The sequence below is a fragment of the Leucopleurus acutus genome (assembly GCF_964270905.1).
Source record: "Leucopleurus acutus genome assembly, chromosome: 4".
NCBI lineage: Eukaryota > Metazoa > Chordata > Mammalia > Artiodactyla > Delphinidae > Leucopleurus > Leucopleurus acutus.
This window is the reverse complement of record NC_139146.1, coordinates 42,548,640-42,563,566: the sequence shown is the minus strand read 5'-3', so window position 1 is coordinate 42,563,566 and position 14,927 is coordinate 42,548,640.

Here is a 14,927-nt window from a genome sequence, read left to right as displayed (position 1 = left end):
TTCCCCATAGTTTACACACATTGCATGATTTCTAGTTATTGGTCCCATCCATTGTTTTCTGGAAAGTTCCTCCAAGTCTCCTAGATCATTTCTGTCTCTAGTTACTATGTTTCACTCAAATGAGTATGTCTCTGAAACACATTCTCTTTGTTAATAGTGAAATTGCAATTAACTATGGACTACTGCTTGCAATTATAAAAAGGTAAGTTTAGTACAATTGAAAAGAAAATTTAAAGTATGTTGGGGAAAACAGCAAATTTTAAAACAGCCTTTCTATGGTAGAAACAAGATGAAAATTTAATAGTTTGAAATGTTTTTATAAGCAAATATAAATAATAGATTATACAGGAATAATAGGATATTCTTGGAATATACCTAAATATCAAGTTTAGAAATATGGAGGTCAGCTTTGCTCTTTGTGAAACCATCCTTTGTTATCAAACACAGAGGGATGGATTGTAAGTTGTTCAATATCTCACACCTACCATTTAAAATGTCATTTAATCATGAGGTCTGGTTGGAAGCACTCTTGGTCCTCCAAGTTCACCTTCCCCATCAGCTGCTCAGAGGAGATCATAGGTGAATGAGCTCTGAAAATTGTGTAAGTCACAAAAATGTTGCTGTTTTTATTATCATTATCATCAGAGAAGCAGGATAATAGGATCTGAAATGACCTTGAAAATATGTCCCACCTTAATTCTTCTCTTCTGACAGGACCATGCATGGTGGCAATGACCTGGTTTTCTAATTTGTTTCAAGAAGGATATTGTTTTCAAGGCCCCTTAGCCATCTGCCACCGTATCTCACATATAGCATCTTGCTACCCTCAGAAGACACAAAATACTTTCTAAATGCTGGCATTCTTTTAGCATTTGATGAAATGTCTTTGATGTGTAAGATTTAGGAGAAAGGAAGTATAGCCAACCTTCAGAGTCGTGTCTATTCTGCGAGAGGGGCCAAAGACCCTCACTTGCAAAACCACCTGACAGACAACTGAGCAAGTAAAGATCTGATTCTCTGGTGCTGACCCACATCACATCAGAAGGAGCCCAAATGGTGGTGAGGGGAGTAGAAAGAAAGTACCATGAAAGAGAAAGCAAAGCGTGGACTTAAATATGTAATTGCATGGATGCCTTGCTCTAAAATATAAGGAGTGGAAGGGCAGTTTTAGTATGTCTAGCGGACCCATGACATGCAGAGCTCATCCTCCTGGTCTACCTCCAGTTTACTTGCCCAGCTTCACCTTCTGCCACTCTCCAATAAACTAGTAAAGACACCACACAATCTCTCACTTCTCTGAGCTTTCAAATACACTTTTTCCTTGACCAGTGACACCCCTCCTACTCCACCAAGCTACCTCCTCCTTACCCTTCAGAGGTTTTCCTGGCATTACCATTTCTATGAAACCTATCCCTGGTGATATAGGAAGCCCCCGTCCGGATCCTATACCTCATACAGAATTTCTATCATAGCACTTTCTGTGTTATTTTATGACTGCATATTTATTTTTCTTCTGACTATTAAAACCTGGGTATTTAGTAAGTGTTTGGTGAATTCATATATGAGTGAATCCAAGAGGGATCACTTTGTGCATAGATCTGTCAATATTTAATTAAGATTATTCAGGCCTAAAGGCAATGAGCAATAAGCTCAATTTATTTTTGAAATAAATGCATTAGGAAAAGAGCATAGCACAGGGAACTATATTCGATATCCTGAAATAAACTATAATGGAAAAGAATATAAAAAAGAATGTATACATATGTGTAACTGAATCACTTTGCTGTACAGCAGAAATTAACACATTGTAAATCAACTCTACTTCAATAAAAAAATAAAAGAACATGACAGTAGCTTTCACAGCAAAATATTGTAATATTCTGTATTGCAATACTCATATTGTAATGATGTTTACAAATTAATAGTATCTGTAAATGAGCAGGCTCAAAGCTCCTCAAATCCCACCACTTCCTAGATACACTTCCTAGATATTATTCTTAAAATAATCTCACTTGATTATTACTTTATGTTAGTTTTATTCAATATTTATGGGTGAATAAAAAGAAATGAACTTGAGTTATTTATAGTGAGGTGGATGGACCTAGAGACTGTCATACAGAGTGAAGTAAATCAGGAAGAGAAAAACAAATACCATATGCTAACACATATATATGGAATCTAAAAAAAAAAAAAAAGGTTCTGAAGAACCTAGGGACAGGACAGGAATAAAGACACAGACATAGAGAATGTACTTGAGGACACAGTGGAGGGGAAGTGTAAGCTGGGATGAAGTGAGAGAGTGGCGTGGACATATATACACTACCAAATGAAAAGTAGATAGCTGGTGGGAAGCCGCCGCATAGCACAGAGACATCAGCTCAGTGCTTTGTGACCACCTAGAGGTGTGGGATAGGGAGGGTGGGAGGGAGATGGAAGAGAGAGGAGATATGGGGATATATGTTTATGTATAGTTGATTCACTTTTTTGTATAGCGGAAATTAGCACACCATTGTAAAACAATTATACTCCAATAAAGATGTTAAAAAATATTTATGGATGAGATTGATACTGTGTTATTTAGCCCTTATGTGTATATGGCTTGTTTCATCTTCTTGGTCCATTTCTTTAAAACCCTACATTTGGATCGCATATTTGCTTACAGCAACTTAATGACATGAATTCTCAAGCCAGGACAAACTTTCTTTTATCTCTGTGCTTTACAGCTATATGACCTTGGATATGTTCCTTAAATTAATTAACTTTGATTTCCTATTCTGCAGAAGTTGAGAGAAGGGATTCCTATATTATTGGGTTGTTTTGATGATTAAATAATGAATAAAAAGCATGTGGTAGATAGAATATGCTAAATAAATTTTAGCTCTATTTTTTTCTGTTCTCCACATAAACAAGATGTGGTGTCAATGACTCTTCCGTAAACCAATGGGCTTGTTGGATAGAAATCTCTACAGGGAAATTAACATGACTTGCCCTTGATAAGGGGTAGTATTTTCTCAACCAAGAAGGATCTGATATCAAATTGGTTAATCTTTTTCGGGGAGGGGGAAGGGTAAGCTGGGATGAAGTGAGAGAGTGGCATAGACTTATATATACACTACCAAATGTAAAATAGATAGCTAGTGGGAAGCAACTGCATAGCACAGGAAGATCAACTGGGTGATTTGTGACCACCTAGAGGGGTGGGATAGGGAGGGTGGGAGGGAGATGCAAGAGGGAGGAGATATGAGGATATATGTATATGTATACCTGATTCACTTTGTTATACAGCAAAAACTAACACAACATTGTAAAGCAATTATACTCCAATAAAGATGTTTAAAAAAATGAAAAAAAAAGTGCTTTGACAAAAAAACCCAAAACAGTATAGTAGTAATAAATGTTCAGATGAATCAGAAAATTCAAATAAGCAGAGAACAAGTTAAAATTATGAATATTCTGAGAGAGAACTCCTGTTAAGATTTGCTGCATGATCTTCTGGAGTGTTTCTATACATATATACATATATGTAATTCTATGTACTTTTTCACAGCCAAAATAGAACTCATGGTATACATACTGTTTGATAACTTACTTTTTGCAAACACTCACTCTGTGTTATAAATACCTTCCCATCTCCTGCAGACTGTTTATTGCTTGCATATGGATTAGGGGGGATTTTACTATTTGTATGGTGTTGTTTAATTTGATGTTCCAAATTTTCTGTGATATTAATGATGGTGATGATTCTTAATTTAAAAAAATAAGTGAAAATTCAAAGTTGTTACTGTCTCTTTCCTGCTTGACCCTTCTGTCCATTTGGGGACTCTTACTGGATGAGAATTGTAATGTTCAGAAGAGACCCAATTTGATACAAACAGAACCAACAGCTGGATGGCTTTTTTGCTTCTAGCTACAGTGATAAAAAGGACACTTAAAGCTTGAGATCTATGTGTGCACTATATTTAAAAATAAAATGAAAGACATACTCAAACAAGCTTTAAAGAGATATGGACCCAGAAAGTGCCTTTCCTAGATTTCAGTTTGAACAAGAACCAGTAAGTCAGCCTGTGAAAAGTATTTAAATTGCTAGCTTTGTTTCAGCTTTTACTTTGCAGGATTTTTTTTTTTCTAAGTGACCTGATTTCAACGCACACTGTTCCCAGTGTGGCCTTCTCTGCCATGACATCCAACACTAACCTTGTTATTTCCATGTATATGTACTTCTAGGCAGCAAAAGCTGTTGACATACTTCCCTGTGCAAGGCCTAAATGGAACAGGATTGAAAAGCTCATCAGATCATTTTATCTTCAACCTTGTTCAGAGTCTGGAAACTTGTCAAGGTGTACGGATTCTGGATGATCTGTCTTCTCTCCTCCCTCTCCAACTCCCCCCAACAATCTCTGATCTTCTCTGACTACCTAAGTCCTAGGAGACCAGTTCTCAGAAATGAAGACTCTCTGTGGTATGAGCTCCAGGGGGTGTTATAAATCAGCCTTGTAACCCTCTTCAAATTCTGAGGGCACAGCCTGTTGCTTATTTTCAAGATTTTTCAGCCAACAGGTATTGGTGACAACCCTTAGCTAAACTCATAAATGATACTCAAAGTCATTAACCGGACATTTAGGGTCTTTCATCATGAGGCCTCATCCTTCCATTTCTTTTGTTCATGTATGCCATCTGTGTCCCACTGAACAACTCACTGTGCCAGGCTTTTTTTTTTGTTTTGTTTTCATTGCTTTGTTTCCTGATGATTTCATCTCTGCATGCTGCCCATCCTCCCAGTCCAAAGACCCCACTTTCCTCCTCCTGAAATTCATGCCTCATGACACAACTTATTTGTCTACTTAATTCCTATGTCCTTTCATATTTATTTTTCTGTAGACATATTTTTGATTTCTATTTTGCATTACACTATTTCTGTCTATCTCAGTATCCTGTTAGCCTTAAAGCTTCTCAAGGTCCCAAACTGCTTTAATTCATGTTCATGTCATTTAACACAAACATAGTGCCTCATCCACAGTGGGTACTTCTGGTTTTGCCATTATCAAGCTAGGTATGGAGTAGGGAAATACTAACTGTTTTAGCAAACAGACCCCAAGATATATAATGTATCAAACATAATAGGAGGTTGCTTCTTATTATTCACATTCCAAAGCAAGTATTATTTACCAGTGGGTGGCTGTCCTCCATACAGTGATTCAGGGATCCAGGCTCTTTTAGATTTGTAGTTTCATAACCTTCAGTTCATGGCTTTCAAGTCCAGTCATCTCCGTCCGCACCAGCTGAAAGAAGAAACAAGTATGGAGGAGACATGTGGTAGGTTTTCATGAACTGGGCCAGGAAGTGACAAAGATCCCATCCATTTGCATTCTATCATCTAGAACTCAGTCATGTGCCCAAACCATCTACAAGGGCAGCTGGCAAATGTAGTCAATGTGCCCAGAAAGGAAAAAAAAAATAAAAAATATGGACTAAATGATCCTTAGGTTCCTTTTACTGCTAACTAAAGGGACATTTGATTCTGCTCGTCAAACTGTCCTAAGTTAGTAAAGAGGAACTCGTACATTTTAGGGAGAAATATACATATATGTATATATGTGTGTATGTGTATAAAGAACATTTTCTCCATTAATTCACTTAATCTGAATATTTGATTCCCCATACAATTTGATTAATGGAGGTTCTATGGAACTTTGTGGGTGAGACTTAAACCATTAAGTTAGTAGAATACCTAAGGCATGGGGGAGACAGGAAAAAACATGCAGATTAACATCTGTGACACACTAACACTTGGGTGTCAGTTTCTACCTCTGTATATGTAAAATGATAGGTTGGATCTGACACCCTCCAAAGTCCCTGTCAGCTCTAATATCTTATAAATCTAAATGACAGAATAAAACACTAGTTTGCATAACAATGTATATGCCACAAAGAAACAACTGCATTCTTGGCCAGGCCCACTCTTAGGAGGATGCTTTTTGGATGAAATAAACTGTTGATCCAAGGTAAGAAGATGGAATTAGGTGAGGCCCAAAGTGTGTGCAATCTCTTACAGGGTAAACTTTCAATTCAGATTTTGATTATTCTTAGAGAAAACAAAAACATAAACTGAGGTAGATTCATCCATGCTACTGTCCAATAGCAGAGGAAAAAATACTTATGGTTAAGGTAACTACTTAATTTAGTTGTATCTAAACCAGTGAGAAACTAAAGTTCTCTTTATATTTGTAACATTGATAATAGTGACAATAACAATCATTTACCAAGGGCCTATTATATCTACTTAACACACATTTTTCATTTAATCTTCAAAATAACCAACAAAGAAAGGTATTATTTGCCCTACTTTAAAGATGGGAAAACTGAGGCCCAGAATCCACAAGGTCATTCAGTTAGTAAAGAGTAAATCTAGAATTGAACCTGGTATCCTTGTCTCCAGAGGTACAGGCTTGCTCCCTACAGAAAACTTTGCCTTGTGTGTGGTCAAGGGCATCGTTCAAATTCTACCTAGCCTTTGAAACTCACCTGTTCTAGGAATCTGGCAGGTAGCCAGCTCTTCAAGCTCTAATCACCTAGACACTGTCTGTGCCACTCACTTGAAATTTATTATATAAAACTCTGAATTGCACTGATAGCATCTTTTCACAGAAGGCATTCCCCAAATATTAGTTGATTGACACAAATATTGCACCAGCTATGTATTAGTCAGTGTCAGCTAACTGCTATAAAAAATAATCCCCATATCTCAGTGACATAAAGCAATAAAGTTTTATTGCTTGCTCATGTCATAGTTCAATGCAGGTCAGTGGTGGGTCAGGGAGGGAAGGTAAGGATGGGGGTTCTCTGCTCCACACAGTCATTTGGGGATTAATGTCCTCCCTTCACAGATGCCTTTGCCTTCTTAAAGAGCCCTGGAGTCCCCCACTCAATCCTGCCAAGTGATGAAGGAAAAGCAAGAGTGTAGAGATGGCCCATGCCCGTTTAAGACCTTTTGGTTGGAGACGAAACATTGCTTTGGAAAGGTCAAGTTATCTAGTAAGGAAGAGGAAGAGGTGATCCTAGGCTGGATCCTCTTCAGTCCATCAGCTGGGCTGGCTGGTTGCCTGCTCAGGAGTTGGTCAAATCTTTGCCATGTGGCATAATTTTCAACTTTGAATCATTTACATGGATAGCCAAATTTGAATAAAACTGAACATCATCCAAACAAACCAAAATAAAAGCAAACACTTCATATTTCTGGAAGTCAGTTTCCTCATCTGAAATGGAAATGACAGAGCAGTTGTAAAAATTAGTACACAGGAGGTGCTTAATCAAAGTTTGTTGAGTTTGATTCTCAGCTTTTCATAAGCAGTAGGAAACCTTCATTCATTTCAGTCACATTGAAAGGACTAATCAAGAGATTTTCAGGAGGTCCTAAGTATGGTTGGAAGAAAAGATAAAAAAATAGGGGAAGAAGAAGGAGAGACAATGAGACAAAAAGGATAGAAGATGTAGCTAACACAGGTGTTGGTGGCACCGACTGTTTTCAGTGTGTCTCTCCCAAAGCCTGATCTTAGGTAAGGTTTTGGAGTGACAAGGACCTGTTTCTCAGAATACCCATCATGGGTCACAAACAAGGTGGAGGCAGCAATCAAGTTGGTACTCGTGTCTTCTGCAGGTAATTAGATGAGAGACAAAATTGGGAACATGCATCAGGCCTACAGGAAGACAGTCATACTATTCAATTTTTTTTATAAGAACAGTAACACATAGATCGTCATTAATCCTCACCTTCATCAGAAACTGCTCTGACCTAGTTTCCCACGTGAATCATTCTCTTTGAAGGCAGACCCAACCCACTGCAGACATTCAGGACTTTCTCCCCATCACTCCCAACATTTCATCTTTCACCACATTTTATCTTCTCAGCATAACGATGCCCTGTTTTGATTCCTTGCAAAGACAAGATCCTCAAGCCTCCGTCAATTTGCAGACACTGTTCCCTGTGCCAACGAAGGTATAACATAACAATTATAAGCCACCACACAGTTATCCCTATTCTGCCTACTTTTGGACTTGTTATGTAGTAAAAACAAAACTCTTGATATGTTTAAACCACTGTTTTTGGTTTTGGACTTCTATTACGTGCCACCAAATATAATTGCCATTGATACAAAACACTAAAAAAAAATAAACTATACATTTATTTTAATTGAATGAGAATGACATCACTCAATGAGAATGCATAATAGTATATGAATGGTGGTTAGGCAAAATCTTCCTGGGTTAGAGGGGGTGTCTCTTAAAAAAAATTTTTTTTTATACAGCAGGTTCTTATTAGTTACCTATTTTATACACATTAGTGTAAATATGTCAATCCCAATCTTCCAATTCAACCCACACCAACACCCCAGCCCTCTGCTCTCTGCCCTTGTTGTCCATGTATTTGTTCTCTAAATCTGTGTCCCTGTTTCTGCCTTTCAAACCGGTTCATCTGTACCATTTTTCTAGATTCCATATATATGTGTTAATATACGATACAGGTTTTTCTCTTTCTGACTTATTTCACTCTGTATGACAGTCTCTAGGTCCATCCACGTCTCTACAAATGACCCAATTTTGTTCCGTTTTATGGCTGAGAAATATTCCATTGCATATATGTACCACATCTTCTTTATGCATTCGTCTGTCGATGGGAATTTAGGTTGCTTCCATGACCGGGTAATTGCAAATAGTGCTGCAATGAACATTGAGGTGCATGTGTCTTTTTGAATTATGGTTTTCTCTGGGTATATGCCCAGTAGTGGGATTGCTGGGTCACATGGTAATTCTATCTTTAGTTTTTTAAGGAACCTCCATACTGTTCTCCACAGTGGCTGTATCAATTTACATTCCCATGAACAGTGCAAGAGGGTTCCCTTTGCTCCACACCCTCTCCAACATTTGTTGTTTGTAGATTTTCTGATGATGCCCATTCAAACCAGTGTGAGGTGATACGTCATGGTAGTTTTGATTTACATTTCTCTAATAATTAGTGATGTTGAGAAGTTTTCATATGCCTCTTGGCCATCTGTATGTCTTCTTTGGAGAAGTGTTTATTTAGGTCTTCTGCCCATTTTTTGATTGGGTTGTTTGTTTATTTAATATTGAGCTGCATGAGCTGTTTATATATTTTGGAGATGAATCCTTTGTCCACTGATTCGTTCGCAAATATTTTCTCCCATTCTGAGGGTTTTCTTTTCATCTTGTTTATAGTTACCTTTGCTGTGCAAAAGCTCTTAAGTTTCATCAGGTCCCATTTGTTTATTTTTGTTTTTATGTCCATTACTCTAGGAGGTGGATCAAAAAAGATCTTGCTGTGATTTATGTCAAAGTGTGTTCATCCTATGCTTTCCTCTAAGAGTTTTATAGTGTCCAGTCTTACATTTAGGTCTTTAATCCATTTTGAGTTTATTTTTGGGTATGGTGTTAGGGAGTGTTCTAATTTCATTCTTTTACATGTAGCTGCCCAGTTTTCCCAGAACCACTTATTGAAGAGACTGTCTTTTCTCCATTGTATATCCTTGCCTCCTTTGTCATAGACTAGTTGACCATAGGTGTGTCTCTGGGCTTTCTATCCTCTTCCATTGATCTATATTTCTGTTTTTGTGCCAGTACCATATTGTCTTGATTACTGTAGCTTTGTAGTATACTCTGAGGTCAGGGAGTCTGATTGCTCCAGCTCTGTTTCCTTCCCTCGAGACTGCTTTGGCTATTTGGGGTCTTTTGTGTCTCCATACAAATTTCAAGATTTTTTGTTCTAGTTCTGTAAAAAATGTCATTGGTAATTTGATAGGGATTACATTGAATCTGTAGATTGCTTTGGGTGGTACAGCAATTTTCACAATATTTGTTCTTCCAATCCAAGAACATGGTATATCTCTCCATCTGTTTGTGTCATCTTTGATTTCTTTCATCAGTTTCTTATAGTTTTCTGAGTTCAGGTCTTTTACCTCCTTAGATAGGTTTATTCCTAGGTATTTTATTCTTTGTGTTGCAATGGAAAATGGGATTGTTTCCTTATTTTCTCTTTCTGATCTTTCATTGTTAGTGTATAGGAAAGCAAGAAATTTCTGTGCATTAATTTTGCATCCTGCAACTTTACTAACGTCATTGATTAGCTCTAGTAGTTTTCGGGTGGCATCTTTAGGATTCTCTATGTATAGTATCATGTCATCTGTAAACAGTGACAGTTTTATTTCTTCTTTCCCAATTTGGATCCCATTTATTTCTTTTTCTTCTCTGATTGCTGTGTCTAGGACTTCCAAAACTATGTTGAATAATAGTGGTGAGAGTGGACATCCTTGTCTTGATCCTGATCTTAGAGGAAATGTTTTCCATTTTTCATCACTGAGAATCATCTTTGCTGTCATTTTGTCATATATGGCCTTTATTATGTTGAGGTAGGTTCCCTCTATGCCCAGTTTCTGGAGAGTTTTTATCATAAACTGGTGTTGAATTTTGTCAAAGGCTTTTTCTGCATCTACTAAGATGATCATATGGTTTTTCTCCTTCAATCTGTTAATATGGTGTATCACATTGATTGATTTGCACAAATTGAAGAAAGATTGCACCCCTGGATAAATCCCACTTGATCATGGTGTATGATACTTTTAATGTGTTGTTGGATTCTGTTTGCTAGTATTTTGTTGAGGATTTTTGCCTCTATATTCATCAGTGATATTGGTCTGTAATTTTCTTGTTTTGGAGTATCTGTCTGGTTTCGGTTTCAGAGTGATGGTGGTCTCACAGAATAAGTTTGGGTGTATTCCTTCCTCTGAAAAAAAATTTTTTTAACATTTTTATTGGGGTATAATTTCTTTATAATGGTGTGTTAGTTTCTGCTTTATAACAAAGTGAATCAGTTATACATATACATATGTTCCCATATCTCTTCCCTCTTGCGTCTCCCTCCCTCCCACCCTCCCTATCCCAGCCCTCCAGGTGGTCACAAAGCACTGAGCTGATCTCCCTGTGCTATGTGACTGCTTCCCACTAGCTATTTACCTTACGTTTGGTAGTGTGTATATGTCCATGCCTCTCTCTCGCTTTGTCACAGCTCACCCTTCCCCCTCCCCATATGCTCAAGTCCATTCTCTAGTAGATCTGTGTCTTTATTCCTGTCTTATGCCTAGTTTCTTCATGACTTTTTTTTCTTAAATTCCATATATATGTGTTAGCATAGGTTATTTGCCTTTCTCTTTCTGACTTACTTCACTCTGTATGACAGACTCTAGGTCTATCCACCTCATTACAAATAGCTCAGTTTCGTTTCTTTTTATGGCTGAGTAATATTCCATTGTATATATGTACCACATTTTCTTTATCCATTCATCCGATGATGGGCACTTAGGTTGTTCTGCTGTATGACAAAAATCACAGCAAGATCCTTTTTGACCCACCTCCTAGAGTAATGGAAATAAAAACAAAAATAAACAAATGGGACCTAATGAAACTTCAAAGCTTTTGCACAGCAAAGGAAACCATAAACAAGACCAAAAGACAACCCTCAGAATGGGAGAAAATATTTGCAAATGAAGCAACTTAAAAAGGATTAATTTCCAAAATTTACAAGCAGCTCATGCAGCTCAATAACAAAAAAACAAACAACCTTATCCAAAAATGGGAGGAAGACCTACATAGACATTTCTACAAAGAAGATATACAGACTGCCAACAAACACATGAAAAAATGCTCAACCTCTGAAATTTTTTAGAAGAGTTTGAGAAGAAGGTGTGTTAGCTCTTCCCTAAATGTTTGATAGAGTTCACCTGTGAAGCCATCTGGTCCTGGGCTTTTGTTTGTTGGAAGATTTTAAATCACAGTTTCAATTTCATTACTTGTGATTGGTCTGTTCCTATTTTCTATTTCTTCCTGGTTCAGTCTTGGAAGGTTATACCTTTCTAAAAATTTGTCCATTTCTTCCAGGTTGTCCATTTTATTGGCATAGAATTGCTTGTAGTAGTCTCTTATGATGCATTGTATTTCTGTGGTGTCCACTGTAACTTCTCTTTTTTCATTTTTAATTTTATTGATTTGAGTCCACTCCCTCTTTTTCTTGATGAGTCTGGCTTAAGGTTTATCAAGTTTGTTTATCTTCTCAAAGAACAAGTTTTTAGTTTTACTACTCTTTGCTATTTTTTTCTTTGTTTTTATTTTATTTATTTCTGCTCTGATCTTTATGATGTCTTTCCTTTTACTAACTTTGGGTTTTGTTTGTTCTTCTTTCTCTAGTTCCTTTAGGTGTAAGATTAGTTTGTTTATTTGAGATTTTTCTTGTTTCTTGAGGTAGGATTGTATTGCTATAAACTTCCCTTTTCCAACTACTTTTGCTGCATCCCATAGGTTTTGGGTTATTGTGTTTTCATTGTCATTTGTCTCTACGTATTTTTTGATTTCCTCTTTGATTTCTTCAGTGAGCTCTTGGTTATTTAGTAATGTATTGTTTAGCCTCCATGTGTTCGTGATGTTTTATTTTTTCCCTGTAATTTATTTCTAATCTCATAGTGTTGTGGTTGGAAAAGATGCTTGACATGATTTCAATTTTCTTAAATTTACCAAGGCTTGATTTGTGACCCAAGATGTGATCTATCCTGGAGAATGTTCCTTGTGCACTTGAGAAGAAAGTGCAATCTGCTGGTTTTGGATGGAATGTCCTATAAATATTAATTAAATCTATCTTGTCTATTGTGTCATTTAAAGCTTGTGATTCCTTATTAGTTTTCTGTCTGGATGATCTGTCCATTGCTGTATGTGAGGTGTTAAAATCCCCCACTATCTTTGTGTTACTGTTGATTTCCTATTTTAAATGTTAGCATTTGCCTTAGTATTGAGGTGCTCCTATGTTGGGGTCATATATATTTAGAATTGTTATATCTTATTCTTAGATTGATCCCTTGATCAATATGTAGTGTCCTTCCTTGTCTCTTGCAACATTCTTTATTTTAAAGTCTATTTTATCTGATATGAGTATTGCTACTTCAGCTTTCTTTTGATTTCCATTTGCATGGAATATCATTTTCCATTTCCTCACTTTCAGTCTGTATGTGTCTCTAGGTCTGAAGTGGGTATCTTGTAGACAGCATATATATTGTTCTTGTTTTTTATCCATTCAGCAAGCTTGTGTATTTTGGTTGGATACTTAACCCATTCACCTTTAAGGTAATTATTGATAGGGTATGTTCCTATTACCATTTTATTAATTGTTTTGCATTTGTTTTTGTAGGTCCTTTTCTTCTCTTGTGTTTCCCACTTAGAGAAGTTCCCTCAGTATTTGCTGTAGAGCTGGTTTTGTGGTGCTGAATTCTCTTAGTTTTTGCTTGTCTGTAAAGCTTTTGTTTTCTGCATCAAATCTGAATGAAATCCTTGCTGGATAGAGTAATGTTGGTTGTAGTTTCTTCCCTTTCATCACTTAAAATATGTCATGCCACTCCCTTCTGGCTTGTAGAGTTTCTGCTGAGAAATCAGCTGTTAACCTTTGTATTTTATTTGTCAGTTTTCCCTTGTTGCTTTTAATAATTTTCCTCTGTCTCTCATTTTTGTCAGTTTGATTACTATGTGTCTCAGCCTTTTTCTCCTTGGGTTTAACCTGTTGGGACTCTCTGCACTTCCTGGGCTTGGGTGGCTATTTCCTTTCCCATGTTAGGGAAGTTTTCGACTATAATCTCTTCAAATATTTTCTCGGGTCCTTTCTCTCTCTTCTCCTTCTTGGACCCCTATAATGTGAATTTTGGTGTATTTAAAGTTGTCCCAGAGGTCTCTTAGGCTGTCTTAATTTATTTTCATTCTTTTTTCTTTATTATGTTCCATGGCATTGAATTCCACCATTATATCTTCCAGGTCACTTATCCATTCTTCTGCCTCAGTTATTCTGCTATTGATTCCTTCTAGTGTATTTTTCATTTCAGTTATTGTATTGTTCATCTCTGTTTGTTCATTAATTCTTCTAGGTCTTTGTTAAACATTTTTTTCATCTTCTCAATCTTTGCCTCCATTCTTTTCTGAGGTCCTGGATCATCTTCACTATCATTATTTGAATTCTTTTTCTGGAATGTTGCCTATCTCCACTTTGTTTAGTTGTATTTATGGGGTTTTTATCTTGTTCCTTCATCTGGTACAGAGTCCTCTGCATTTTCATTTTGTCTATCTTTCTGTGAATGGCATTTTCGTTCCACAGGCTGCAGGATTGTAGTTCTTGTTTCTGTTTTCTGCCGTCTGGTGGATAAGGCTATCTAAGAGGGTTATGCAAGTTTCCTGATGGGAGGTACTTGTGGTGAGTAGAGCTGGGTGTGGGTCTGGTAGGCAGAGCTCAGTAAAACTTTAATCCACTTGTCTGCTGATGGGTGGGGCTGAGTTCCCTCCCTCTTGGTTGTTTGACCTGAGGCGACCCAGCACTGGAGCCTATAGGCTCTTTGGTGGGGCTAATGGTGGACTCTGGGAGGGTTCACACCAAGGAGTACGTCCCAGAACTTCTGCTGCAAGTGACCTTGTCTCCCTAGTGAGCCACAGCTGCCCCCTGCCTTTGCAGGAGACCATCCAACACTAGCAGATAGGTCTGGTTCAGCCTCTTATGGTGTCACTGTTCCTTCCTCTGGTTCCTGATGCACACAATTCTTTGTGTGTGCCCTCCAAGAGTGGAGTCTTTGTTTCCCCAGACCTGTTGAAGTCCTGCAATCAAATCCCGGTAGTCTTCAACATCTGATAATCTGGCAATTCCTCCTCCTGTTACCAGACTCCCAGGTTGGGAAGCCTGACATGGCACTCAGAGCCTTCACTCCAGTGGGTGGACTTCTGTGGTATAATTGCTCTCCAGTTTGTGATTCACCCACCCAGTGGTTATGGGATTTGATTTTATTGGAATTGCTCCCCTCCTACCATCTCATTGTGGCTTATCCTGTGATTTTTGATGTGGG